Raw genomic sequence first — 27,963 nt, 5'->3', positions numbered from 1 at the left:
GAATTCCTGAGCCAGCATAGCACTAGGTGATACCAGGGAGATAGCTTAGCTGCATTGGTCACAAATGCCAGATATACTTGAGAGGTAGCAAATATTTCCATTCTGTTTGAATCCTATATGAAAATGAACATCCTCCATGTCATTCACATGAGAATATCACTTTTGAATCATCTGTGAATATAACTCATTTCAATTTTTAAAATAGTTTCTCAGATGAATGAATGGCTGTTCCAAGAGACTAAGCATCTGGAGGGCAGCAAATCAGGAATGCAAGCCCTTGTATTTTGAGGGGGCCTTAATCCCAACAAAGCTTTAATATACAAAAAATAAATTCGATGTCCCTCCGTGTCTTTTAATGAAGTATTTCCATCTGGTTTAAACCATCTGCGCCTATTGCAGTCATTGCCCATGTTGTCTGTAGATGATGGGACCCGTGTCAACGTTCCTGGGATAGAAGCCATTTCTTTTCTCTAGGAAACTTGAAGCGCCTATAATTTGTTGCTCAGTAATGTTAATCAAATCATGCCTCCTTTTTTCCTCTGATATCACCCTCCAAATGCAAATTTGAATTTGCCCAAAGCATGTTCTAGATGTTACCTTGATGAAATACAAATGTGAGAAATATTAGGTAAAATGTAAACTGTGCTTCCTACTTAGGCTGAGTCACAATGGCAGTGTTCACATAATATGCTAAGCATTGCTTAGAAGGCAAAAGACTCTATTCAGACAGACGTTTCTTTGGCAGGCTTAGAAAAGTGGTTTATCCTTGCCAGCGTGTGGGATGTTTTTCCAACTTTCCAGTCTAGCCAGTAATCCTGGAATTCCCAGCTGATCTGACTTTCCTTCCAATGACTGATCTAATTTCATCTTGCTTAGCTTTTGAAACCAGCCAAACTTGATCACTTATCGATTCTGGTGCTACTAACCCATGCTTCACTGAAAGAAAAAATACATTATTGACTTGATTCATATTATATATACTAAATTATAAATTAGAATTACAGAGGCTGAATATGATGAGTGAAACCGGCCAATGTGGTTTGTGGACTTGGTGTGTGTTCATTATATGAACTTATCCATGGTGGTTTGTGAATTGTGGTTTGTGACTTTGGACAAATATCTGCATTCCATTCATTTTTAAAATATTTCAACTATTGTCTTGAATTGGGCCCGGTGCCCTTTTATACGAGGGCGATTCAGTATTTGCGAGTGTCTGTCATTGATAACCAACTGGAGGTTTATTTCCCAATTGCCCTCGTATTTGGACTGTATTTATCTAAAGGCAGGGCCCCAAGCTATTGGTGACATGAAGAGTGGCAAAGGTTATTAATGATTACTTTAAAAAAAAGGTAAACATTTGGCAACCTTCAGTAACTGGGGCTACCGGAGAACACACAACACACATACCAGAAGCTCTTGAGACAATCACTTTAGTTACTTTAGTTCTCTCCGAGGAGGCTGGGCCATTAGATGAATGGCTGTGGGAAAGCAGCAGAAGGGAAGAGTTTGTTTCCTGTTTGGCAAATCCAAAAGCTCCAGGCAAAGGAAAGAAACAAGAAGTTGCATGAGCAATACCTAGAGTGAGAGTGAGTAAATATATTTGCAGGAACATTTGTTTGCCCATATTATGCCTTACATGTGTATATTTATATGTGAGTTATCGACTCAACATAGCCATTTCCTGAATATATGCAGGCACACAGGAATGGCCTTTCCCAAAATTTTCCTGTAATAACTCCTGTTATTTTTTTGTTGATATTTTCTGAATAAGCAATTCTAAAAACAAGAAAAAATGCACCTAATTAATCAGCAATGCAAATATTTATAAACTTAATAAGTAAATAAATCTCAGGCTTCTGCACCAGCTGCAGTTGAAAGCATCACCTTTTTTTTGCAAGACTAGGAATAGCAATACATTCTCTGAATTCCTATTTGTACGGCTTTTATCTAATTTCATGAGATAAAAAACTAATGCAAAAGCTCAAGATGGAAGTGGAAATTACTCTGTTTAAATGGTGTGTCACATCAGTGATGAGAAAATCAGCAAAGCATAACAAGTCACTGTAGAACCAAACTAAAAATGTTAATTATTGATGTATTCCAAAGACCACAGAATAAAATCTGTCTGGGATTAGAAGGTCTTTCTGCTTATTAAAAGACAGGTAAAGAGGAAGCCCAGTGAACTTCTAATATGGCCAATGACTATTTAATTGTTATTCATAAAAAAATTCAAAAAAACTAGTTACATACCAAAGGTGCTTTTTCAAAAGGCAACTGGACTTTGTTTTTCCTTGAAAAACTTCCTTTGTTTTTCTGAGTCAGAACTGAAAAAGCTTCTTGGATTAGAAGCGAAACATCCTCAAGGAAAAACAAAGTCCAGTTGCCTTTTGAAAAAGCATCTTTGGGACAACCATGATCTGAATGACTGAGAATCTCCAGAGATAGTTACGTACCAGTTCATTCCAGATTAACATCAGTATGATTTTATTGGAATGACTGTATGTCAAGTCATTGTCAAATCTTAGAGCCCACGTAGATTTTCTCCATGAATGATTTTATTAGAGAACCAAATCTCCGTGCAAAAAAAATTGATGTCATATGTTATGAAGAAACCATTCTATTGTGTAATGATAAAATCCAGACATCATTTCCCAAGTGCCTCCTGAAATTAAACAAAGTGGGTATTTGTTTGATAAATCCATAAGCTGATTTCCTTCGGCTTCAGTCCTTATGAAAAAAACAAGGATTTTTGTAACATTTGGACAAAGGAAGTGGTAAATGTTTAATTATCTAGACTGTGGGAAATTCCTCTTTACTTCAGTAGAGCAGGCATTAACTAATACTGCTAAATAATGTCGTCTTGTGTACTAATATTTATCTGATTGGCATTCCTTTCCTCTAAGCAATTTTTAAATGCTTCTAAATTATTCTTACAAAACCATACAAATATTTGGGTGGTGAGAAATAAGCCGTTTCCAGTAAGTAGAAAGTTCATATTATTGATTTACAACCTAATTAATAATAAACACAGTTGCTGATGATTTTACCCTGCTTATAGTTTTACAGCTTTCAATTTATTTTTGTATTAAACTTTATTCATTGAATCACTCTGGGAATACAATTAGTGATTATAGTTATCACTATAGTGAATAGTTATAATTATTAATAAATACATACTGTACATACTAATAAAGTAATTTAGGAAGAGTTAATTAAAAAAATTTAAATTGTGCAGAAATGGATATTGACATTGGAAATGAAAAAGAAAGAAGATTCAGTGTACTTTAGAACATGGGATACCTTTTATCAATGGTTAGAGAAATGAGGTAGAGAGAAAGGAATTTAACATATATTAGTAAGTTAAATCAATTTTTAGCATACTTGACCATTTCACTGACCCAAAGCCTCCCGTCAGCTTGCAAACATTTTGCGTGGAGATGGGAATTTTCTGGGGACTGTAATCTCACGGCCTCAAGTCACACGCTATTACGGCACCCAGGTGCTTTCAGTCTCAGCGCCCAAAGAGTTTGCAAGCTGGCCGGACACTGGGAGCAATGCAATCAACTTGTGTGGCAGAGGTTGGAGAGGAAACAGCTCACTAGATCTTCCCAAGATAAGTGGCAGGATGGGGGGGGGGTTTAAGTACAGTAATTGTGGGGAGCATGAGGAATCTTAGTGGGTTGGGGAAGGCTTTGGATGGTCTTAAGCAGGTAGCCTATTCCATCACTAGCCTCCCCCCAATGGCCTTCCCCACCCTGAGATACCTCGTGCATTTAATGAGCCATGCATTTGATTAGCAAATGCTTGGGCGAAAGCAGGGGCTGATGATGTTCAAGGTATGCCATTCGCTTTTACAAATCCTCAAATTATGAATGGAATGGGCAGGCTCCATTACATTCATAACTCAAGGACTACCTGTATAGGTAGTCTGTTTCCTTTTTTTTGTTTTTTCCCCTGGGCTGCTGCAGTGCATTTGTGTTGTCTGATTAATGTAACAGCTTCTTTTGTGGGAGATTGGGCTGTTACTTTGGTAATGGAATACTTGATTAGTATGGATTATTTTTCAATAAACTTGTGTCTATTTGCTGTCATTTGAAAAAAAAAGTATAAATTTATATTGGACCTTTCCATAGCCTGCACATTCAGCAAAATGAATTAGTAGAAGTTCTCTGTTTGGTTAAACTGTTCAGATGATGAACTTCTGGCAAGGTTGTATGAACTCCATGGAAACAGACTGCATGCTCCACAGATAACAGTCTGTGTTCAATCAGGTGTAACCAAGATATAAATCATAATTAGAGCATAATATCTTACACATGTTAACACTTGCTTTTCAACCAGGCTGTGTCTGCCACATTGTAATCCCTCAAACTTTGGTGATGATGCTGATATCACAAAAACAATAGGAAAAGTCTAAAACATAGTTCTTTTACAATTGTCCAAATTTTGAGAAACATGTTCATACCATGATCTCATCCCTCCTTGGTCAGCCTAATCAGGTGTTAGAAGGGGTAAAATATGTGGCACTGAGGGCAAAAATCAAATCTTTTCTTAATGGTGGAGGATATTTGTCTTGGGCAAATAATTCTTTCTCTATTTTCTCTACCTCGCGAGGTATAGAAAAGATTTTGATGTTGCTGTGAACTCTTTGGAAAAAAGATGAGATACATTAAAAATACTTTTTGACCATACTCTTAACGTTAGGAAAAGCTAAGTTCTGTTTATACAGGTAGTCCTTGACTTACACCCACAACTGAGCCCAAAATTTCTGTTACTAAGCGAGACATTTGTGAAGTGAATTTTGAACCATTTTATGACCCGCTTTTAAGTGAATCACTGAAATTGTTAAAATAGTAACAGGGTTTTAAGTGAATCTGGCTTCCCCATTGACTTTGCTTACCAGAATGTTCCAAAAGGTGAATTGCATGACCTGGACACTGCAACCGTCATAAATATAAGTCAATTGTGATTTTTTTATCACGACCATGGGGATGCTTCAGTGGTCTTAAGTATGAAAAAAAGGCCACAAGTCACTTTTTTCAGTGTTTTTGTAACTTCAAATAGTCACTAAATGAACGTTGTAAGTTGAAGACTACCTATATTCAGTCCCTAGCTTTATTATCCAGACATATGTCCTCTGAATCTTGAAGGACACTTTCACTTTGGAGGAACATGAGGTAAAAATAGTTTGCAGCTACTGTGACAATGTGAAAGCACTCATTAGGAGAGCAGAACACTGAAAACTCCAGAAACCCTTTGGGGTCTTAATGATGTTGGGAAAGAGGTTCATTGCCTTTAGAAAAGCAAACAAGTGGATGTCTTTACTAGACATGAAGGTAGCCACCTTGAAATGGTTTCATGTGTTCTTTAAAATCAGCCATTGTTTTTGAGGCAAAGCTAAAACAAAGACTGATCATCGAAAAGCCCTTGTCCACATGAATCGTTCCACAAGGCAACCCATGAGATTGAGATCGCAGAATCTGGAACACAACACTTGGCTCTGCCCCTAAAAATGTAATGCCTTCACAACAGGGGTCACACTGTCTTTCGAAGGCAAAGGTATGTGTTGTGTTTGGTGGCAGCAGCTGCGACAAGGGTGTGAAGCAGACATGCCACCAGCATTGGGGCAGGCAGATGAGTGAATGGAGTGACAGCTGAATCCAGAGCTGCACAGGCCTGGACAGGCAGGCAGCAGCCCCACCCATCTTTTCCCACAGCAAGGGAGACAGCCTCTCTTTTTATGCAGAGAAAAAGGGTGTCAGTTTGTCACTGTTTCCTCCTCAGCTGACTCAACCAGTCGATTTGGGACGTGGGAAGCCACTGGAGTCTCCTTGTGTTCAAACAGGGTGTTCAATGTTTAAAAAGAAGAAGAAGAACCAAAATACGGTGTTCATGAAGAAACTGGATTAAGGGCAAAACGCTTTTTAATTGTGAAGATCATGGCTCCCTCCCTTGCCCGGCCAGTTCCAATATGTCATAATGAAGAGGCAGTTGCTGAGTTTAGATGGCTTTTGAAAAAAATTAATAGGAAAGAACTGCAACCTGCACCCACAGAGCAGGAGCAGGTGTTGCCTTTGCTTGGAGCCTCCAGGCTAAGGCTGGGGTGGGCTGGTAACAGCACCTGTGCAATTTCCCTCTCTGCCGTCCCAGAATGCTCTGCGGATGCAGTCATGTTGCTGCCCAAATGACAAAGAGTTGGAGCCTTGTAAAACTGTGGCTTAGGCAAATGTCAACTCGGCCACTGTATTCAAAATCAGTCTCACCGATTCTGGTGAAGTTTGCTTAGAATTACATTAAATATGGTGATGAGCGTATCTGTTACAGGTACTCCAATCTTACAATTGTAATTCAGTAATTGAACCCACAGTTTTGGTCGTAAGAAATTGTTGTTTGCTATGGGATGTTTTTTGCCAGAAGCCAGAAGGAAATGCTGGTTTCTAGAAAGAAAAAAAATCATAGTCACATGACCATAGGATCTGTCAACTACTATAAATTCAGGCCAGTTGCTGAGTGGCCAAAATGCAGTCACATGGCTGTGGGGGAGGGGAGGACAGATGTTGGACCTTTGAAGCCAGGTTGTAAACAGCTTTTGTATATCCATCATGACTTTGGACAGTCGTTAAGTGACTGCTGTAAGTTGAGGACTATTCAGTGTATTCAGTAAGGTAGCAATTTTTGCTAAAGAATTCCCTGGGAGCCAGTGATTTTAAATAGAGGAGAACAGAATGGGGTCGTGATTGAAGAAAGTCTTCACTCATCAATTCCTCCCTCCATGATAGTGGAATACAATTAGTCATAACAAAAATATGCAATATAGGCTACTGTTTGCAGACAAAGGTAGGCCATTGAAAGAAAAAAAAATTTTTTTTCTAATTATATGATCAATTATGTGCCATGTAGCTTTAGATGTTGTGGTACATAGCACATAGTACATAGAAGTAGATGTTGAGACTTTAGAAAGAGTGCAGAGAAAAGCAACAAAGATGATTGGGGGACTGGAGGCTAAAACATATGAAGAATGGTTGCAGGAACTAGTCTAATGAAAAGAAGGACTAGGGGTGACATGATAGCAGTTTTCTAATATCTGGATACGCTGGATCATGGAGAAAGCTAGGGAGTTCCAGAAAAACATCTACTTCTGCTTCATTGACTATGCAAAAGCCTTTGATTGTGTGGATCACAACAAATTGTGGCAAGTTCTTAAAGAGATGGGAGTACCAGACCATCTCATTTGTCTCCTGAGAAACCTATATGCGGGTCAAGAAGCAACAGTGAGAACCGAACACGGAACCACTGATTGGTTCAAAATTGGAAAAGGAGTCCGGCAAGGCTGTATACTGTCACCCTGCCTATTTAACTTATATGCAGAGCACATCATGAGAAAGGCAGGGCTAGATGAATCAAAAGTTGGAATTAAGATTGCCGGGAGAAATATCAACAACCTAAGATATGCAGATGATACCACTCTAATGGCAGAAAGTGAAGAGGAACTAAAGAGCCTCTTGATGCGGGTGAAGAAGGAGAGAGCAAAAGTTGGCTTGAAACTCAACATTAAGAAAACCAAAATCATGGCATCCGGCCCTCTCAATTCCTGGCAAATAGATGGGGAAGAAATGGAGGTAGTGACAGATTTTATTTTTCTGGGCTCCAAGATCACCTCAGATGGGGACTGCAGCCAAGAAATTAAAAGACACTTGCTCCTGGGGAGGAAAGCTATGGCAAATCTAAACAGCATTCTAAAAAGCAGAGACATCACCCTGCCAACAAAAGTGCGTATAGTCCAGGCCATGGTTTTCCCAGTTGCAATGTATGGCTGTGAAAGTTGGACCATAAGAAAGGCTGAGCGCAAAAGAATTGAGGCCTTTGAACTATGGTGCTGGAGAAGACTCCTGCGAGTCCCTTGGACTACAAGGCGTTCAAACCGGTCAGTCCTAGAAGAGATCAACCCCGACTGCTCTTTAGAAGGCCAGATCCTGAAGTTGAAACTCAAGTACTTTGGCCACCTAATGAGAAGGAAGGATTCACTGGAGAAGAGCCTAATGCTGGGAAAGATTGAGGGCAATAGAAGAAGGGGACGACAGAGAATGAGATGGCTGGATAGAGTCACTGAAGCAGTAGGTGTGAACTTAAATGGACTCCAGAAGATGGTAGAGGACAGGAAGACCTGGAGGAACATTGTCCATGGGGTCGCGACGGGTCGGACACGACTTCGCAATTAACAACAACAATATCTAAGGGGCTGCCACAAAGAAGAGAGGGTCAACCTATTTCCAAAGCACTTGAAGGAAGAACAAGAAACAATGGATGGAAACTAATCAAGGAGAGAATCAACACAGAATTAAAGAGAAATTTCCTAACAGTTAGAAGCAATTAATCAGTGGAACATCTTGCCTTCAAAAGCTCCATCACTGGAGGTTTTTAAGAAGAGATTAGACAGCAGTTTGTCCGAAATGGTATAGGGTCTCCTGCTTGAGTAGGGGGTTGGACTACAAGATCTCCAAGTTTCCTTCCAATTCAATTATTCTGTATTCTATTCTGTATTTTTAAGTGCCTTTAAAAAAAGAAGAAACAGGGAACTGCCAGGCTGCCAAGCAAGTACTAAAATCCAGCATCCTCTTTACTGCTGAGTACTTTTGGGGATGTAAAGTTTGAGGAAAAGACAAATATTTTCTGATAGTGAAGAGCTGAAAAGTAAAATAAGTTCAGTAGCTGCATGGCCTCAGCCAATAAATATTGCTTTGGACTCACAACGTATTTATGCCCTTGTTCAGAGCACAAAGACTTTGATTGTGAAAGTAAATTCCTGATGGGAACAAATGGGATGACTTTATGACTAACAGCTCAGTTTCAAGAATTATTGCAGTAGGTCTGCTGTAAAATTGATGTGAGTCATTCAACATATTGTGACATGGCAGGGAATGTTGCTTCTCCATTGCATAAAAACAGGATTCTGGACTATGCTAAAAGTAGCTAAACTTTTCCTTTAATGGTGCTGAGAATGGGCTATGTAATTGCTCCAACGGGGACATGTGCAGAGATCTGCATATTCTGGCTTTTGTTTGGAAATTCTGCAAGTATAATTTTGATACACTCCTTACTTGCAGGTGGGCAATCAAAGCTTCTGCAATTTGATATAATTGCTACTAAACTGTAAATTGGAATTATCAAATAATGCAGAGGGTAATTGTGTGAGTTTTCAGCCTGGTGCTTCCTTCAAGACCAAATATGTCCTTCACTTGAAAAAATCCCCCCCCCTTTGATAAAAGAGGTTCTTACTATCATTGCAAAAGCAGATTATAATACCACAACTTTGGGGGAGGGGATTGTCTCAGCCAATCACCACATGGAAGAAGCCATGGTCTATGGCTAGAAAAACTTTTCATTCAAGGGTAGGGATACTAATAAATTATATCTAATCCCAATATATTTGGTTTTCTTGTGCTGTCCTATAGGTTGCTGACCTTAATATCTGCCTTTGGCCACCCAAAGGACAAGGTGGGGCAAATGTTAACAAGTCCATGCCATCATACTCAATTGACACAACTTCCATACTTGGATCATAACATAGGCATGGTTATATCATCTCACCTATCCTGCCATTTGAGTCTCATCGCAGTTTTCTGCAGGTGCTGTTGGTCTTTTCCAACCCAACAAAGGGAAAACATGGAGAAGACTGATGTAGAATAGAATGAGAAGAAAAAGAATATTCTACCCCCAGGCTTCTATACAATAATTAAACTCATTACCATATTCTGAAACTCGTGGCTAAGTTACTTTAAAAAAATCAATTTTGCTTTCATGCATTTCTGTATGACTGGAATGTCTTATTCAGTCAGTATGCTTAGATTATAAGTATAGGCAAAGTTTGGGATAATGTGGCCATCAAAGCAGCATAGCGTTAGATGTGTCTGGATGTATCTGCCATGATGACTCTCAATCTTGACATCTCACTAAGGTTCAGGGGTTGCCACAAAGAAGAGGGAGTCAAGCTATTCTCCAAAGCACCCGAAGGGAGGACAAGAAGCAATGGATGAAAACTAATCAAGGAGAGAAGTAACCTAGAACTAGGGAGAAATTTCATGACAGTTAGAACAATTAACCAGTGGAACAACCTGCCTCCAGAAATTGTGAATTCTCCAACACTGGAAGAAGAGATTGGACAATCATTTGTCTGAAATGGTATAGATTCCTGCCTTAGCAGGGGGTTGAATTAGAAGACCTCCAAGGTCCTATTCTATTCTATTCTATTCTATTCTATTCTATTCTATTCTATTCTATTCTATTCTATTCTATTCTATTCCATTCCATTCCATTCCATTCTACATAGCATTGTCTACCAACCAACCAACTCAAAACAGCTATTGGATTGCAAATTCTTTAGAAAAATCTTTAGAGAGTTCTCAAGTGAGCAACCACCTGGCTGGACAATGTTCAGAATAAAAATCTACAACAGATGATTGACTGAGTGGCATTCCTTCATTTTGGCTCCCTAAGGTAGGGCCAGAGGTTAAACTGCAATTGAAGCAGAGGAAATAATGACTCATTAGAGATAAGAAGCCAGTATCCGCCTCTCATCAAGTTGCCTGAAGAGATAAGGAAAGGTGAGATTGGAAGTCCCCTTAACATTCCAGGCAAATGTGTTCAGAGTGACATCTTTCATTTTCAGAAGTGGTAATTGCAACTTTTCTATTTTGGTAACTGATTGGAAGCAAAATTAGACATCTTTCAAGCTGAATCTTGTTAATGGACTTTGGGGTTAAATGAACTGCCAGTGGATAGAATGAAGGAAATTCGAATCTTGACAGATGATAATGTTCCTGATAGTATTGTAGAAAAATCCTGTTTCAGGAAGGGCATGGCTGGTGTTCAAAAGCACTTATCTAAACCTTCTAAAGGTCTCTCGGTGTACTGAAGTGGCCCTGAAAAAACATATTATGTGTGAACAGAGAGCTCCACCCTTGCATACCATCAATGCCAGTGATTCTTTGCATGTGTTCATGCTGCCAATGTAGTAGCCATTTAAACATATAAGAACTCTAATTATATATTTAAGTAATTGTGATCTGCAGACACCTCATGAAAAGAACTAAGGGGCTAGAATCCTCTCCAAAAAGTATTTATTTGTGTACTTACCTGTCATTGCCTTTGATCTACCTGTGATTTACTTTTTTCACTTTTAATTCTAATAGAACAAGATGGAAGCATTTCAATCAAAATACTGATTTTCAGCCTTCTGCCCCCAATGAACCCAGAGATGTTCCAAGTAGGTAAAGATGATACCTAGCTGTACCAGTGATTGTCTTTTGAATTTATGGGAACTGTAATCCTACAGATCTGGAAGATTTATTCTCTCACTGTGTGAATAAGCTTTAAAGCACTGGGGCCTATCTATTTTTGATTGTTCAAAAATAACATTTATCCACAATATTAAATTTATTGTACATTTAAATTTATTGTAAATTTAGTGTGGTGAAACCTCCTCCCATTGGCTCAAGAGAGTCAATTTTTTTTTAATGTAGTAAGCCAGCTGAAAGCAGAGCTGAGCCACCACACTTAGCCTGCTAGTCAACCGTTCTATGGCTAATGGTGCAGTGGTAGCAAAAAAACAGGAAAAGCTGGTTCTTAAACATTTACCATCACACACTGTAACATACCCTTCTGCAGCCAAATATACAAGGCTATAACTTTATCATCATAGACCATCATCGGGTATGATGGTTACACTGATGGTGATTACAATCTAATATACATGGATTACCATTATAAGCATAAGCTAAGTTTGGGCCATCATTAAGATTTGCTGTCATGTTCTGAACCAATATAGGGAATTACCATCTGTCTCCATAGATCATATGGGGTTTCTTTATAAATATTCAGCAATGAAAGAAAGGTGTTCTGAAGATGTACCATACGATCTTTTGTCTATATGGAATCAAGGACAGAAATTTGGTCCTTAAAACCACTGAGATTAAGAATGGAGCAATTATTGGTTCGTAAATTCTGCCAAAATCGTTCCTTTTCCAGTTGTAGTTTTGTGGGGCACATTGAAAAGACAGATAACAGCCTACTATAGATTTAATGAAGACTGGTTACTCACAAAGAATCAGAGTATGTTACTAAAGGAATCCTTCACTAAAGCTGGCAAAGTGGAATAGAGTTCATCACCCCATTCCAGGTTAGAGTATTTGTCCTGGTAGCCAATATTTGCCTACTTTGCTTAGAGACTCAGGCAATACAGTTTTTGAATATATCTCTTGTTAGGTTCTTTGACTGAAGATGTCCTAGTTTGTAAGAATATAAGAAGTACCCAGCATCCTATGAAGCTCACATCCTTTATCATTGGGTTGATCAGGTAGTCACCACCAAATTTTCTATGGTTTTATATATTTAGAGTTTTTCACAGGTAAAGCACAGTTTCCTCTACCAATGAAGAATTCCCAACACCAAGGAAGAAATATAACTAATTCCTTTGTCAATAAGGAGCTATAGACTTAAAGATTGCTTTAGGGAAGTGAGAATAAATTCATGCAAGGCTAATAACATAAATCTTTATTTTAAAATGGATTCCTTAAAAATGGCAATTCATAACATAGACAACTATATGTAAAATTGCATCTTTTTATATCAAAATCTCAATATTTGCAACATAAAATTCCAGAGCAATCTCTGCAACACCCAACAACTATAAAATAGATATTTAAATGATAAATTCTTCAGTTCCACCAAACTTACCTGTTTCTTTTCTGATGAACACCTCATTAATGAACATTCTTCACCAACTGTATAATTCCTGGATATTTGCAGTCTTGATCAGCTATAAATGTAAGTCAGCTGAATTTTGATGAGCCCCAGGTAACAATTAATAGACTTTTTTTGCTGTGAGAAAAAAAAAGTTGATGACAACTTCCAAAGAGATGGTAATTCTATATCACCCTTTTATAACTAAGTCCTTTTGCATAAAGCTGTATAAGGCTGGATGATATTTTTGCATGAACAAAAGTAAGCAGCCATGTTAAGTACTTTAATATGTTTTAGTTTTTATTGTTAATGCATACATTTTAAAAAGCGTATTTGCTCTCTCTTATTCTGTGATTTTAATTAGCTAGTTGGAAGGAAAGGAATTTTAATTAATTAGTTGCAGCTGAAGTATATGTCATGAAATACTTTTTTCTGCACAATTTAAATTTTTTTTTACATCAGCGTATTCTGTTTCCAGGGGATCACTTTTTATTTTATGCCATGGGATGACATCCAAATATTCTGTTTTTGTTTCCTTTGATAAAGTTGCCTAATATTTCATAACAAATAATGGGTTTCAAAAAAGTAAAGTTTTTAATCTCTGGATTGAAACTATCATCATAATATATTTGATGCAGACTATAAATATGTCAGATATGAACTTTATTCTTTAAAATCACAGGTTTTGAATTTTGAGGTACTGGAACTGGAAACATCCTTGTTATTCCACTATATAATTATTATTTTCAAATTTTGGTAAAAATGTCTGATGGACCTTTTTAGATTTTTAAAGAAAGCTAATCCTCCATTGGTAAGATTTTGATCAATAGTTCAAATAGTTTTTTTCTAACTAATAAAAAAATCTTGGCAGAAGTGCTACCAAAACTCAGTGCTACATCTCCAGTTTCATTCTGAAATGACAAGACTGAAACAGTCTGAACCACAAATTAGACAATCACAGTGTATATTTTCATATTGTGCATATTTAGTTTCCCCCCAATAATTCATCTTTAACATGAGAGATTGACATTGATATATTAATATAGTTAAGATGTGGGTAAATATTTACTCTGTGTGTGTGTGTGTGTGTGTATGTGTGTGTGTGTGTGTGTTATGTGCATATGAATTGGGGGATGTGTAATATGTATATTCTCAATTGAACCAGTAGAGAACTTCTGTCTTTTTGAACAGGGAGCAAATATTGAAAGCAGAAAGTTGGGAGGAAAACTAGATCTAGACTGCAAAAATCCAGGTAAGTGCTAGAGGGCAGCAAAGAGACCCAGGGCACTCTCTTTGGTGCTTCCTAGCTCATCCATATATTTGCAGTCCTTTTGGGGGGGAATTGGGGGGGGGGGTTCAAGTGTGTCTTGACTCCTGGCAACAATTTTCAGAAGTGATTTGACGTTGCCTCTTCCTATGGCCAAGATAGAATTACTGGCCCAAAATCATCCAGCTGGCTTTGTGCCTAAGGCAAAGCTAGAATTCACGGTTTCCTGGCTTTTAGCCCAGTGCCTTTAACCACTATATATGGTAGCTTCATTGAAGTATCATATTATTTGGAAGCATTCTGAATTTTGGACACATTATTCTAATTAATCTTGGACTAATTGATATGGTAAAGATAGGAGACTTCAACTTTCGGGGAGGGGGGGTTACTATTCATAAGGACAAAATATGTCAAGTATCAGAGACAGTTTGTTTGTAATAACACCCATTAAATAAGAGGGACAGAAAAATGTAACTATACTACTTGTGAATGTTAAACAGGCCATAGTACTAAATGGAACTTTGAGATCGATGGGTTTTGATCAGGCCCAGCACACTTCCTATAGGGTTCTAATTGTATCTGCCAAACTCTACTGGATTATGCCCAAATATGAGGCACATAACTTAGTACAACACAATTTATATTATAGGACCTTAATCTAGGGTAGGGGAAAAGGCCAAATATTTTTTATGAGCAAGATAAGTGTGAATGCTCATGTTGACTTTGTCTTTCTCACATATAGCATGAAAGGAGTCAGTGAAGGGGAGACGAAGGAACCATTTTATACTTTTGGAGAAAGAGATTAGCGGCAGAACTACAGCAGCTATATAGCTATATACTGTAATGCTGACTGGGTTGGAAAAGTTCCTGAAGACATCTTTCACCCTATAATTTCTAAATTGAGTTTTATAAATTTTGTTGAAAACCACACCCTTCATTATGAATTGCTGGAGGATGATTCCAAAAATGGCTCTAGAGCTTCTTCCCAGTTTGTGACTTTTGGTTATTCCCAATAAATGCATTTGTCTGTTCTAATTAGTAGATATAATACACCTGCATGTATTGTTTGAGGTAAACCTACAGAAAAAAAAGTTGTATACACCTTAGGTACACCATGAATACCATTAATTATGTATTTATAATGGCATACATTATAAATCATGTAAACGGTGTGCAAGAAAGCTCTTCCAAATACTTAAGAGCAGATTGCCAACATCACAAAAAATCAGGATAGAGATAATCTCAAAACTGCTCTAATTCCACAAAATCAGCAATTTGAAAATTAAGATGCACTCCTTGTAGAAATGCCCAAGTTCTATAATAATATTCCTCATGTATTACAATTTATTAACCAAAGTCTTATAAAACTTTGAGAATTAAAATACTTATGAGAGTAAAAATGATTGGTTAAGGGCAAAACACAACAACAATACAATAAGTCAGTGGAAAATCAGGGGAAAGTGGAATATCTTTCCTGGATCAGCATACTCTCTCTCACATCTATCTACTTATTTATCTATTTATCAACATGCCTAATCTTCCTACCTATCTCCCATTCTCCCTATAAAAACCACTTTGTGAGGTGGGTTGGGCTGAGGGAGTGACTGGCTCAAAGCCCCCAGCCAGCTTCCATGTCTACGGCAGGATTAGAACTCATATCTCCTGCTTTCTAGCCCAACACCCTCACCATCACACAGACTGGCCGTCTATGGAAGGGGGGGGGGGGAATTCCTATTCCAAATGTAGTATAGAGGATATATTGATGGAGTAGGAAGGAATAACTAACGAGAAGATCACCTAGTCCTAGGTGGTTTTATGAAAAACATTCCAATGTTCAAGAATTACACTGTGTTTGACTTTGTCTTCTTTGAAATATAGCAGGCCAAAGATATATAAGCTGCGGTTCCACGTTTGCCCAGGTCTGCCCAGTAAACTGCCAATGCTTTGCTGGGAGCCCAGTATCTGCTGTAATGTAATGTAATGTAATGCCTAAGAAAATTATGTTCAGAGATATTTGGTTGCTTTAAGTGAGCTGGGTTTTGGCCATAGCAGAATTTCGGCTGAAACAATGGAAAAATATGGGGACAAGCAGGCTATGTTATAAGCATCTACTATTTTTATATGGTAGGATGCTAATCCTGAGCACAATGCATGTAATGACTGATAAGGCATTGGCTTTGATTTCCATTTTTTTGTCTTGTTAGGGTTTGTAGCTGCATGGGATAGCTGTAATACTGGCTGTAAATCCAAAAGTGCTTTTTCAAAGGGCAACTGGACTTAGTTTTTCCTTGAAGACGTTTCGCTTCTCATCCAAGAAGCTTCTTCAATTCTGATGAATGATGGAGGATAGAAGGATTTACATTCCTTGCAGTCATCTGGTCATTAGTACTCTTTCTGAGAGTCCTTGAGGTAAACCTTTGAAATGGTTGTCCCAAAAGTACTTTGAAAAAGCATCTTTGGTACACCATGGCCTGGATGACTGAGAATCTCCATAGACACTCCATAGGCTTTAAACCAGTGGTTCTCAACCTTTTTAATGCCGCGACCCCCCAACTGGTTGTAAGTCGAGGACTACTCAACCGGTTGTAAGTCGAGGACTACTCAACTGGTGCAGCACCGTTTGCAGAATGGGACTTTTGGCGGGCTCAGCAGGGCAGAGACAGCCTGGACAATTCCTACTGGCTTTTGAAAGCCAATAGAATTAGACTCTATTCAAGAGAGTCTATTCTATTGGCTTTCAAAAGCCAATAGAATAAAAGAGAGTAGCACAGTTAAGGAAAAGGGGGAAAAAATGGCGGACTGCGTTGTTTGGCGACCCCCGTGAAATGGTCGTTCAACCCCAAATGGGGTCCCGATCCACAGGTTGAGAACCACTGCTTTAAACTATAGGGTACACATTAAAAAGTTGATTATGCTAAAGCTGACATATCTCAAATTATTGACAAAATACTGTACATTGCAAACTGTCAAGAAAGTGCATAATTTCTACTGGTTACTAATGTTTTCATTTCTTAAATGATTAAGTTAGTATATTTTTCAAAACCCTCAAAAGAAATTGCAATGCGAACTTAGAAAATATGATCACATTTAGAAGATGTGTTCAGAGACTCAGGTAGAAGAAAGAGAGTACAGCTGCTCAAGATGGCTTATCAGTCACTATTAACTCAGCAAATACAAGCTTAAAATGCCATTCATATGTCCAACAGGAAAAAAATTAGGGTCTTTTTGAATGCCTTTTAAAATCTTGTTTTGCTATTCCTTGTTTAGATGATTTTCATAGTCCTTTGGCAGGGGAAAAAAATAAAATATATGCTTGTGAAAGGCACTTTCACACAAGACTTAAGTTGATAATACTTGTATTAGGACAACATGTCATTTGCAAAAGAGTGTGTATGTGCATTTTCATTTCCTAACTTACACACTAATGCAATTTATACTTATGTTACTCAATTAAGTGAGATAATACCTGGGGATCTGCACATTAAGGAAGGAAAGAAGAAGTATACAGTACCGTCTACAGATAATTCCTGCTTTTCTCCCAGCTTTTCTGTTGCTTTTCTGGTATACAGGGATATTTCATAAGATTCAGGGAAGGGAAAGACAATAGAGAGGATGGAGAGATAGGATCCATGAGAGTACTAGAATGTCCTTGGAAAATCTAAGCATTATTATGGGGAACAAATTGAGATGACATTTGTTTGTGGAGTCATCTGTGGTTAAAATTGCTTTAATGTATCAATCCTTCAAGGTAGACCAGAGTAGGAAACCAAGGTTATGAATGCTAATACTACTTTTATTATAAGATTACATTAACAGAATCTTACAAAATGTGTTTTTCCCCACCTACCTTTATCTTTTTGAGAACTAGGGAGGGTCTTATATTCTCAAATTATATTTCTATCCCATACTCAGATTTTTCTTTATGGGACCGTTGCCTTGATTGTGGATGTTCCTCTTGTTCCTCTAGGTTATTCCTTCTGCTCATTATGCAATGTCCTCTAGCTATTTTAGATCTGCAAAACACCAGTATATTAGATTTTTTTTCTTTTTGTTTTTAATTGTGTTGATATATAAATAAAGATTACATATTGAACATATTTAGACAACATGGCGAGTCAAATTCTGGTTTAACAAAGAACAAGTATCTGCCTGCATCTTTTGAGTTTCCTTTTCCTCTGAGTAAGCAAGACTGACCTTGGATTGTCCATTCATTACTTTGGCTTGGCTTGTGAGAACCATGGGCTTTTAATTGCTCAATTGTTCAAAGGAGAATTTTCTGCCAAACAATCTAGGAATGGAACTGTCTATGGTCTGTAAACACTGCCTAGCTAGGGGAGGGAACAGCTACATTTTGTTAGAAAGTCAGAACTGGTTAGAAAGTCAGAACTTTGTTAGAAAGTCAGAACTGGTACCAATAAAGAAAAATAGTTGTAGCTCAGGGTTGGAATGAAGTGTCCTTGGTGCTCTCTGAGCTTGGTTGTTTTCTTGCAGCTGTTTCATCACCCAAACTAGATATCAGTACTGATCATTACCCTTAGTTCGGTTAATGAAATGTCCGCAAGAAAACAAGCAGATTAAAAAAAGCACCAAGGACCACTCAAGGCTTGTTATGTCAAGCAAAATATATTAGACTGCTAAATGTTTTCTTTTGAGGAGAGAAGCATTTTAAAATTGAGTATTAAAATTGAGTATCAGGAGCAGTAGGACTTCCAGCTAACTGAAATTTCCTTGACATACTGAATGAAACAAGAAATGGGACTGGACTGTAGATAAGAAAGAGGGAATAACATTAGAAGATAGACAATTGGTTACTCAGATTAAAAATCAAAGTCCGGCTCATATAAAAAGAATATACAATGTTTTATTAGAGTTAGACTCGGAAACAGAATTGGTTAAAGATTGTATGATTAAATGGGCTCAGAATATACAGGAACCAATCTCATTGGATTTATGGGAGACAATTTGGACAAGAAATGTTAAATTTACACAAGCTCAAAATTTGAGAGAAAATTTTTATAAAATGTTTTATAAATGGCATTTAGATCTTAAAAAACTATCTTGTATGTATTCCAATATACAGCCCAAATGTTGGAGATGTGGCAATAATGATGCGACATACTTTCATATTTGGTGGAATTGTAAAAAAGTAAAGGCTTTTTGGATTATGATCTGGTGGAACATTCAAAAGATTTTTAGAAAAAAGATAAAGTTTACTCCTCAGCTATTTTTACTTGGTATTTTTGTTGACTTAAATGAAAAAGAAACTACTTTGATGTTGAATTTATTAACTGCAGCAAGGTTACTAGTAGGTTTATATTGGAAGAAAGATTCCTTGCCTACTTTAGAAGAATGGATATTTAAAGTATCTAGTTTTGCAGAAATGGCAAAAATTTCTGCTTATTTAAAGGATCATACACAAGAAAGATATATTATTGTATGGGGAAGGTGGATAGATTATATTCAGAAAAAGTATGGAATTAAAAAGTTTCATTTATTTTATGAATGAATATTAAATATTATAGAGAATTGTTTTATAGGTTATGGAGTTAAAGGTTAATTATGATAAAAAAAAATTTTTCTCTCTTTTCTTTTTTCTTTTCTTTTTTTAAATTATTATATTATTAACCCTGTATTCTGCTCTGGGAAGTGAAGGGAGGGGGGTTGGGGGTGGGAGGGAGGGTAAGGGGGTTTTTCTTACTTTAAAATTTTATTGTATTTTTATAAATGTTTGTATGTTAAAAAATAAAAAGATTTCAATAAAAAAAAAGAAAAAAGAAATGGGACACTAACTGACCATAAGAAGGAATTTTAAGTGTCTTTTGAGAGGTTGGCAAAAAGCAACAATTTTCAGTATAAAATGGAAGTTAGGTCAATAAACACTTGCAAATAAATCTCAGTGGCTTGTTGGGTGCCATGGGACTTCCTAAATTTATTTGCTTAATAATGTTCCATGAACATCCGATATTTCTCCCTCTATGTAACTGCAGAAAGAAAGAGAAGTTTTATTCCACAGAGAACACTCACTATCATTTCACTTGGTAACCATAGGTAATGACAGAGAGCATTGTTTTTAATCTTTACTTAGACAATCCACCAATTCATTCTGGTGACAGAGTGCATTTAAAATGTGACCATGCAGCTTTCAAGAGAAAAAGAATCACTAACAAGCCAATGCATGTTTTCTCAAAAGTAGCCTTTGCTAAAATCAGCAGGACTTGCTCCTAAATAAGTACCTGCAGTGTATGTACTTTCAAAAACAATGTTTATAAGATGTACTCTTTGGGAGAGCAGTGTAGCAAGCAAAAGCTACTCTGGATTTGGAAACACTCACTAGGATTGCCAGTGAATTAACTACGTTAATAGATGTCATTTAAAAATTGCTTAGACAGTAATATAAACTATTGTTAGAAGGAGGAGAAAAATAGTTTCTAGAAACTATTTTTTCTGGGCTGAAGGAACCTCTCACATCTACATACTACATCATAAATTCAAACTTCAAACTCTTGGATGGCACATAGAAAAATTGTGCATTGACAAAACTTCAGTCAGTTGCAAAAGGTCACACTGCTTGCATCCACACATATACTGATACAGTACAACATCGTAGGTTCTTGGGAAGAACTCAGTTTGCATGAAGGCCAACACTAGCTAAAGAACTGGCAGTTGTGATTTCACATTGTTGTCAACAGCTGATAATACAAACTACAATAATACTTCTTTAGTGCAAAACAGTTTCTTTCAATCTTTCATTCTGGCCACCAATTGAACAGCGTTCTTCATTTGTCAGAACATGAATATTTGGTTTGATTCAGTGGAATCCATAGGGTAAGGTAAAAAAGACAGTGGGCATAATAAAGCATTCAAAAGTTTGTCTGTGTTTATATATCATATTCGCAATAAAAATAGGTGGTGATTCAACTGCACCATCATTGACATCTTCTCTTTTTTAACCAATTTTATAAAAAAACAACATCCATCGTAGACTTTGTATAGATAAGCTTGGTGAAATATGGGTCTCATTTATACAGAATACAATAGGTTACAAAAAATGTATTAGAAACGTATACATACCTGAATAATATTTGCATTAGACAAGTACATATACAATTGTAACTATTCATTGTTACAATAACATGGTTTGTTTGTCATATTTCTTTTACTTTTTGTTCTTTTTCCTTCTTTGACAGTGTATGTATTTCCATTACTATTTTCTGTTTTGGTTTGGTTTTTTTTCCTTTTGTTATTAATTAAATAAAAATAAATTAAAAAAGAATAACATTCAGCATTCATCGAACCTGATTATCTGAAAGCTACTCTATAAAAGAAATTTAAGCAAGATTAGAAAACCTGGTCCCCCAAATATTATTAAACGGTAAGAAGGCAGAAGACTCCATGCCACTCTTGCCACCCAGATCCCTCATCAACCTTGGCAGTCCTTGACCTCTAGTGACCCCTAAACAGTAAAACAAAATGGCTGTTTATGCTTTTTTGCCCCTATTGACACTTTGGCTGAAACTGGCTAAGCGGTCTTTTACTGATATCAACAACTCAAATAAAACCATATCAAATTCCCTCAAGATATGAAAATCCTTTGCATACACACTAAAGATTCCCTAGATCTGGACCTGTCACCCAAAGCTAACACCTGAACACACAAAAGAGATGAAGATTATTTTATCCTGCAGGATAAAATAATGGCATTTTTCCTCCAGACTGGATTGAGGTTATCCTAGCTCAGCAGCTGGGGGCCAGCAGATCACGTTCGTGCTCTTTACTAATAAAGCTTAAACCTTCCTATAAATAAATCTAGCTTTGATTTTCAATATGTGTCCGCCTTTGATGTCCATCTTCGCTAACCTGTCCGTTTTTCTGTCAAATAAATTTTATAAAGGAAAATATTTGTAGCTCAGGGTTGAAATGAGAGGTCCTTGGTGCTCTCTGAGCTTGCTTGTTTTCTCACAGACATTTCATTACCCAAATTTAGTAATATCATCAGTGCTGGTAAGGAGTGGGCTTTGCTCACATTTTATATTCTAGTGGTTTGCCATGTCATTGTTGAGAGGGTGGTCCTAGAGGTTCTTTGATTGGGCTGGCTTCAAGAAATTGCCAAAGAAGCCAACAGTAAACACCCTAACCAAAGAGCCTCTAAGACTAACCCCACCCACACTGACGTGGCAAGTGTCATGGATTATGAAACTCCAACTCTTTCTATAGGATAATTAAATACAAAAGGAGCAGGATTGAAATTCAGGAGTGAATTTTGACAGCTGTAGCTATTTCCTCCCTTTAGTAAAAGTATCCTTTTTTATCTAACTAGCTTGGGAAGATTCTTGAGTGATTTCAATGCTTGGCATCCTACATGATCTTAATGAGAGGTGACACTTCATTACTTTTAGGGAGTTGGTTTCTAACATCTTAACTAAAGCTTAAACTGATCCATTGATGTAGCTGGGGTGAGACACCATGATCTCATGAATTGGCTGCTTCCACACAATTCATAAAAAACAGCTACACCCAGCACTCCTGTTCTGTTGCTGTAGAAGCTGCCTAAAGAGTCCTTAACCAGCAATTTACATGCACTCAAGACATCTCCCTCTACAATTATCTAAAAGCAATGTTGGTTGTCTGGGATGCAGCTAATTCATTCATCACTTTCTAGCTGTCCAACTGGTAAGACTTCACAGGACTCTTCAGTAATGAGCTCAGTGGTTCAGTACCCCACGTTTACTTTCCTCCCAGGGAGAGTGGGAATCACTAGCACCACTTTTGCACCAGGTAGGAAACTCAGTGTCTGGTTAATGAATTTTGCACAAGAACAGAACATAAATGGTTTTTCCCTGTTTAAGTTCTTGCCTTGAATTCATCTGTTTAAATATCCACAAATTTGTTTATTTTAAAAAAATTGTGTTCCTTTAAGGACAAAATGGAATTTGGATAGGTGAGTAAATTACTCCTTCTGAGTGTGCATTTTCCCAAAGAAAATAGCTGGGCCAGAGCTTTGAGATATTTTAGCATAGTGGAGGCTGATTCAAACAGCAAAAGCACTGAGAAACAAAGACATTAACATCTATATAAAAGTAGCATCTCTACAAAACACGTTCTTAGACCTCTTTGCTCCATTCAAGACAGCCATTGTATTCAACTACTTGCATCATTCTGATCTGATTAACATGTATCTACCAGTCAAATTGTTTGTTATAATGATTAAATGTATACTGTAATTTGCATAAATCTATACAGGTAGTCCTCAACTTATGACTACAATTGAGCACAAAATTTCTATTGCTAAGCAAGACAGTTGTTAAGTGGGTTTTGCCCCATTTTATGACCTTTCTTGCCACAGTTGTTAAGTGAATCACTAGTTGTTAACATGGTTGTTAAATGAAACTGGTTTTCCCACTGATGTATTTGATGCAGACTATAAATACGTCAGATATGAACTTTATTCTTTAAAAATCACAGGTTTTGAATTTTGAAGTACTGGAACTGGAAACATCCTTGTTTTTCTACCATATAATCTATTCATCTATATAAGATTATCTATCTTCTAATCTATAATCTATTCTTTTCAAGTTTTGATGAAAATGTCTGATGGACCTTTTTAGATTTTTAAAGAAAGCCAATCCTCCATTGATAAGATTTTGATCAATAGTTCAAATAGTTTTTTTTTAACTAATAAAAAAATCTTGGCAGAAGTGCTACCAAAACTCAGTGCTACATCTCCAGTTTCATTCTGAAATGACAAGACTGCAACAGTTTGAACCACAAATTAGACAGTCACACTGTATATTTGCATATTGTGCAGATCCAGTCCCCCCCCAAATAATTCATCTTTAATATGAGAGATTGACTTTGATATGTTGAGAATATAGTTAAGTTGTGGGTAAATATTTACTTTGTGTGTGTGTGTGAGAGAGAGAGAGTGTGTGTGTGTGAGAGTGTTATGTGCATATGAGTTGGGGGATGTGTAATAATCTATATATTCACAATTGGACCAGTAGAGATCCTCTGTCTTTTTGAACAGTGAGCAAATATTGGAAGTGAATAGTGGCATGATTGATTTATTTCAAAGATGTAGTCCTCTGAAATCCTACTTGAAACCTTACTTCTTGATTTTAAACTGTGCAACTTATTCCTGCTGCTGAAAAGGTATCCTCTGCTTTTTCTAGATGAGACACATATAAAAGGGAAGGGACTTTCACCATATGGTTGCAGCCACCATCTTAATTTTTTTTACTTCCTTTGCAGGTGCCTATGCTTTTTAGTGTATAGAACTCTCCAATGTTATCATGGGCCTCTCTCATACTTTCAGAACTGGAGGTCCTCTTCCTAAGTAATTCTATAAGATACTGGTATTAACTCAACTGCTCTCTCTCACAGAAACGTCTCCTACTTTTCTATATCTTCCAGTGAAAAAAAATGCTAACAATCCCTCTGTGTGGTATATGTAGAGTGAGTGGAGGTTTAGTGTTGGCATAATTTCAATGGGTCACACAGGCAACTATTAACTGGGTGTAGTCTAGGGAAGCACAACTATTCAGTAATACTAGAACTCCTCAACAAAAGTGTAGCTCTCAAGAAAGAAAGATCTTCTTAACAGGATATCTAGAACTGGGTGTGGGTGAATTTGTTCCTGCAAACTTGACCTTTGTTCAGCCTTGCCCCTGTCTTCATCACGCCTTCTTTATGCAAGGCATTCCGAGGTGCAAAATTAATTCCAAGCTTATCCAAAGGGCTTTGATTGTAATCAAGACTGTTGATGCCTCAGGTAGCTTGGCAAAAGGGAAGAGGGAAACTTAAATTCTAAAATAATACACCTGCCAACTGCTGTTATCTAGCAAAGCTAGTTCTATCAAAATTTCTTTGATAAATAATGACATGTGCTAGACTTAACTGTGATTAATTTTTGATGGATTAGATCACTAATTCTGAATATATAAGTAATATAATGGTGATGTCTACAATAATCTGTGGAGTACAGTATTGACTGTATTCTTAAAAACCCTAAATCAAACTATAGTTTATAAATTATAATGCCTAACCCAAAACCAAACAAACCACACTGTCACAGTGTAATGAATGAACAAAGCCAGCATGTTGAACTGTTGTATCAGTTGTTTGTTTTAGATTAGTAAGTTATGTGAACAGTCTGTTAACTATACCATCAGTTTTGACTTCTAATTGCCTAGAATGGAGATTTTTGATTAAAAGAAATGGAGTGTGATTCTTCCAACTTTCACCATATATTTCTATTCTAGGTTATAAGCATCATAAAACTGCTTCCCCGAACACAAGGATAAATGGGAAGTGGAAAGCAAAACAGAAGTGCCTGTCTCAAATTTCCAGCTCTGTGTTCAGTAATTGTATTAGGGCTTCTTATGTATGGCTACTGTACCCAGTGTTTTAGGATATTTCTGGAAAACGCAGAATAGTTGGAACGAATTCGCCATAATTTATACACTTAAGAAATATAAACTGGTAAATGTAGCACACCTTGATCTAATAAAATACATGCAAACAGATAACTAGATTCTGCTGCTAAGTGGCATGTATCATTGGCATAATTCATTTTATAACTGCAATAGCTATCAAAATGTGTCCTTGAAATATTTTCCTTTGCTTTTAAAACTGATTTTGTTCACACATCATACCAAGTTATGTTTCCTTTAGTCAGGTATGGTTACATGGTCCACTGTTGTCTGGGTTTGCAAACATACATACAGATAACTAGAGTGCATGTATACATAATGGCCTGTGCTGTACTCACATTCATTGTGCGGCAGAAAAAAATTCAGCAGATGTGATTTCTCTCTCTCTCTAAAATGTAAAAGAAAAAAACCAGCTGCTAGTGTTAAAGGAATTAACTGGATTGAATCTTATTTCAAGGATGGACATGGGAACACGATCTCCATTCCATCTGAGACCCCTATTAGAGCATACTTGGGACTCAGTTCTTACCCTTCATTGCCTCTCCAATATTTCTTTCACCATCGGTCACCTGACTGCTCATGAAATGGCAAACTTTGGTCCTGCTTCTGAGATAATAGGAACCTTTGTGAGTTGGGAAATGGCAATCCACGTGGTCTGTGGAAAAAAAGGAAGTTAGTGAGGGACAGTTAATTGGTTTAACTGATTTATTACTAGGCATTATTGAGAGAATGTGAAAGAATGCAGACCAGCCAGTCTCTACCTTTCGCTTTTCTGTAGGGAAAGAATGACATTTATAAGGAAGTTAAATCTTTCTCTTTCAGACACACACCTAGCCCAGCACTGAATCAGTGAGAATCCCAGGGCTGCTGCTGACTCAGAAGCTCCGTGGGCTTGGCAACAGCTGCATTTCCTGAGGCCAGTCATCCTGTGAGCCACAAGTGAGGCAAAGGGGAAAGGAAAGCCCAGAATAAACTTGTGAAAAAGGAACAATAGGCTTGAGAAGAGCAAAAAAACGGTAGGGGACACATGTCAGACAGACATATGCCAGGCTGACCAAATCTTGGATTAGTAGAGAGGAAATGGCGCCAGGTTTGAATATTCCATGTATATGTAACTAGTTGGTGAATTTCACTGTCACTAATGAATGGAGAAATTATTTTCCTTTCCAATTGTTTCTTGCAAATGGATCTTCTGACATTAAAACTATGAACCTATACATATTTAGTCGAGTGTGGCTCCTACTGTACACTGACAGAATTAATTTTAAAAGCTACTGGAAGAAATGGAAGCCCAAGTTTCTGACTGAAAACAACTGTTGCATTGCTAATACACATTTCATCCAAGAGAAAGGGGTGCATAATGAAATAAAACTTGATCCGCTGAACAAGAAGGATGGAAGCAACAAATCAAATTTTGTTCAGTGGGTCAAGTTTTATTTCATTATGCACCCTATTCTCTTGGGTTATGTACATGTGATAAATTGTGTGTAATGGGTTACGTGTACATGATAAGAGGTATAGATAAAAAATAGTACAAATCAAACAGAGGTGAAATTGTCATGTCTGTTCAAGAGTAAAAAGCTGTGATCTTTGCCTCAAAGATCAGAGCAAGTCCTAATGCCTGAAGGAGAATGGAGTCGGTTCTTAAGTTCTGGTCCTTATTTGACACAAAGCTGACCATGCTTTCAGCTGTGAAATATTTAGACAACACTCAGGATCCCACTCCCCATCCTTCACCCATAAGTCACAGTCACACTATACTCTTAATCCATCATCTTACTTGATTCAATATACTGAAACCAAGCAAATGCACTGGGCTTGTAATCAAGTTACACCCCAAAACATACACAAGGCAAGATTAAAACAAACCAAATTAACCTGTAGTATGAATGCACCTGCTGGAACATTTATGCGTCTGATTATGTATGTTAGGTGAACAGGTCAAGAGCTACCTAAGCCACACTAGCAGCTTTTTCCTTCTCTACAGAATTTCTAAGGATTGTAGAAAATCACCTTAAGAAATTGCAGAACAGGAGACACAGGAATAAGAATTATTACTCTGGTTTAAATAAGATAGGATAAAAAGAGAGAAGAGGATGCTATATTTCCAGAAGAAACACAATCATAGGTTATACAGGAAAATGCCTCCCCAAAGTTGCCGCTAGAGGTAGATAGAATTTCCATGACTTGAATACAGGTAGTCCTTGACTTACAACACTTCATTTAGTGATCGTTCAAAGTTACGGCACTGAAAAAAATGACTTATGACAGTTTTTCACACTTACAACCACTGCAGCATCCCCATGGTCACGTGATCAAAATCCAGACACTTGGCAACTGACTCAGTGTTCTGGGATCATGTGATCACCTTTGGTGTCCTTCTGATAAGTCAATAGGAAAGCCAGATTCACTTAACCACCATGTTACTAATTTAATAACTGCACTGATTCACTTAACAACTGTGGCAAGAAAGGTCGTAAAATGGGGCAAAATTCACTTAACAAATGTCTCACTTAGCAACAAAAAATT

At 37.2% G+C, this 27,963-nt stretch overlaps 1 long non-coding RNA gene across 1 annotated transcript; it reads left to right on the top strand.

Moving 5' to 3' along the window:
* Positions 1-1,312: 1,312 nt before the first annotated feature.
* On the top strand, positions 1,313-26,655 carry LOC120311359. The gene is made up of 3 exons (XR_005557596.1): positions 1,313-1,586; positions 11,190-11,263; positions 26,257-26,655. It is a non-coding gene; the product is annotated as an uncharacterized LOC120311359 (long non-coding RNA).
* Positions 26,656-27,963: the final 1,308 nt, after the last annotated feature.

The sequence above is a fragment of the Crotalus tigris genome, unplaced genomic scaffold (genome assembly GCF_016545835.1).
Source record: "Crotalus tigris isolate CLP2741 ecotype Arizona unplaced genomic scaffold, ASM1654583v1 scf7180000018354.2857554, whole genome shotgun sequence".
NCBI classification, from domain to species: Eukaryota; Metazoa; Chordata; class Lepidosauria; order Squamata; family Viperidae; genus Crotalus; species Crotalus tigris.
The sequence above is the reverse complement of the archived record's forward strand: the minus strand, read 5'-3'. Positions and strand labels throughout refer to the sequence as shown.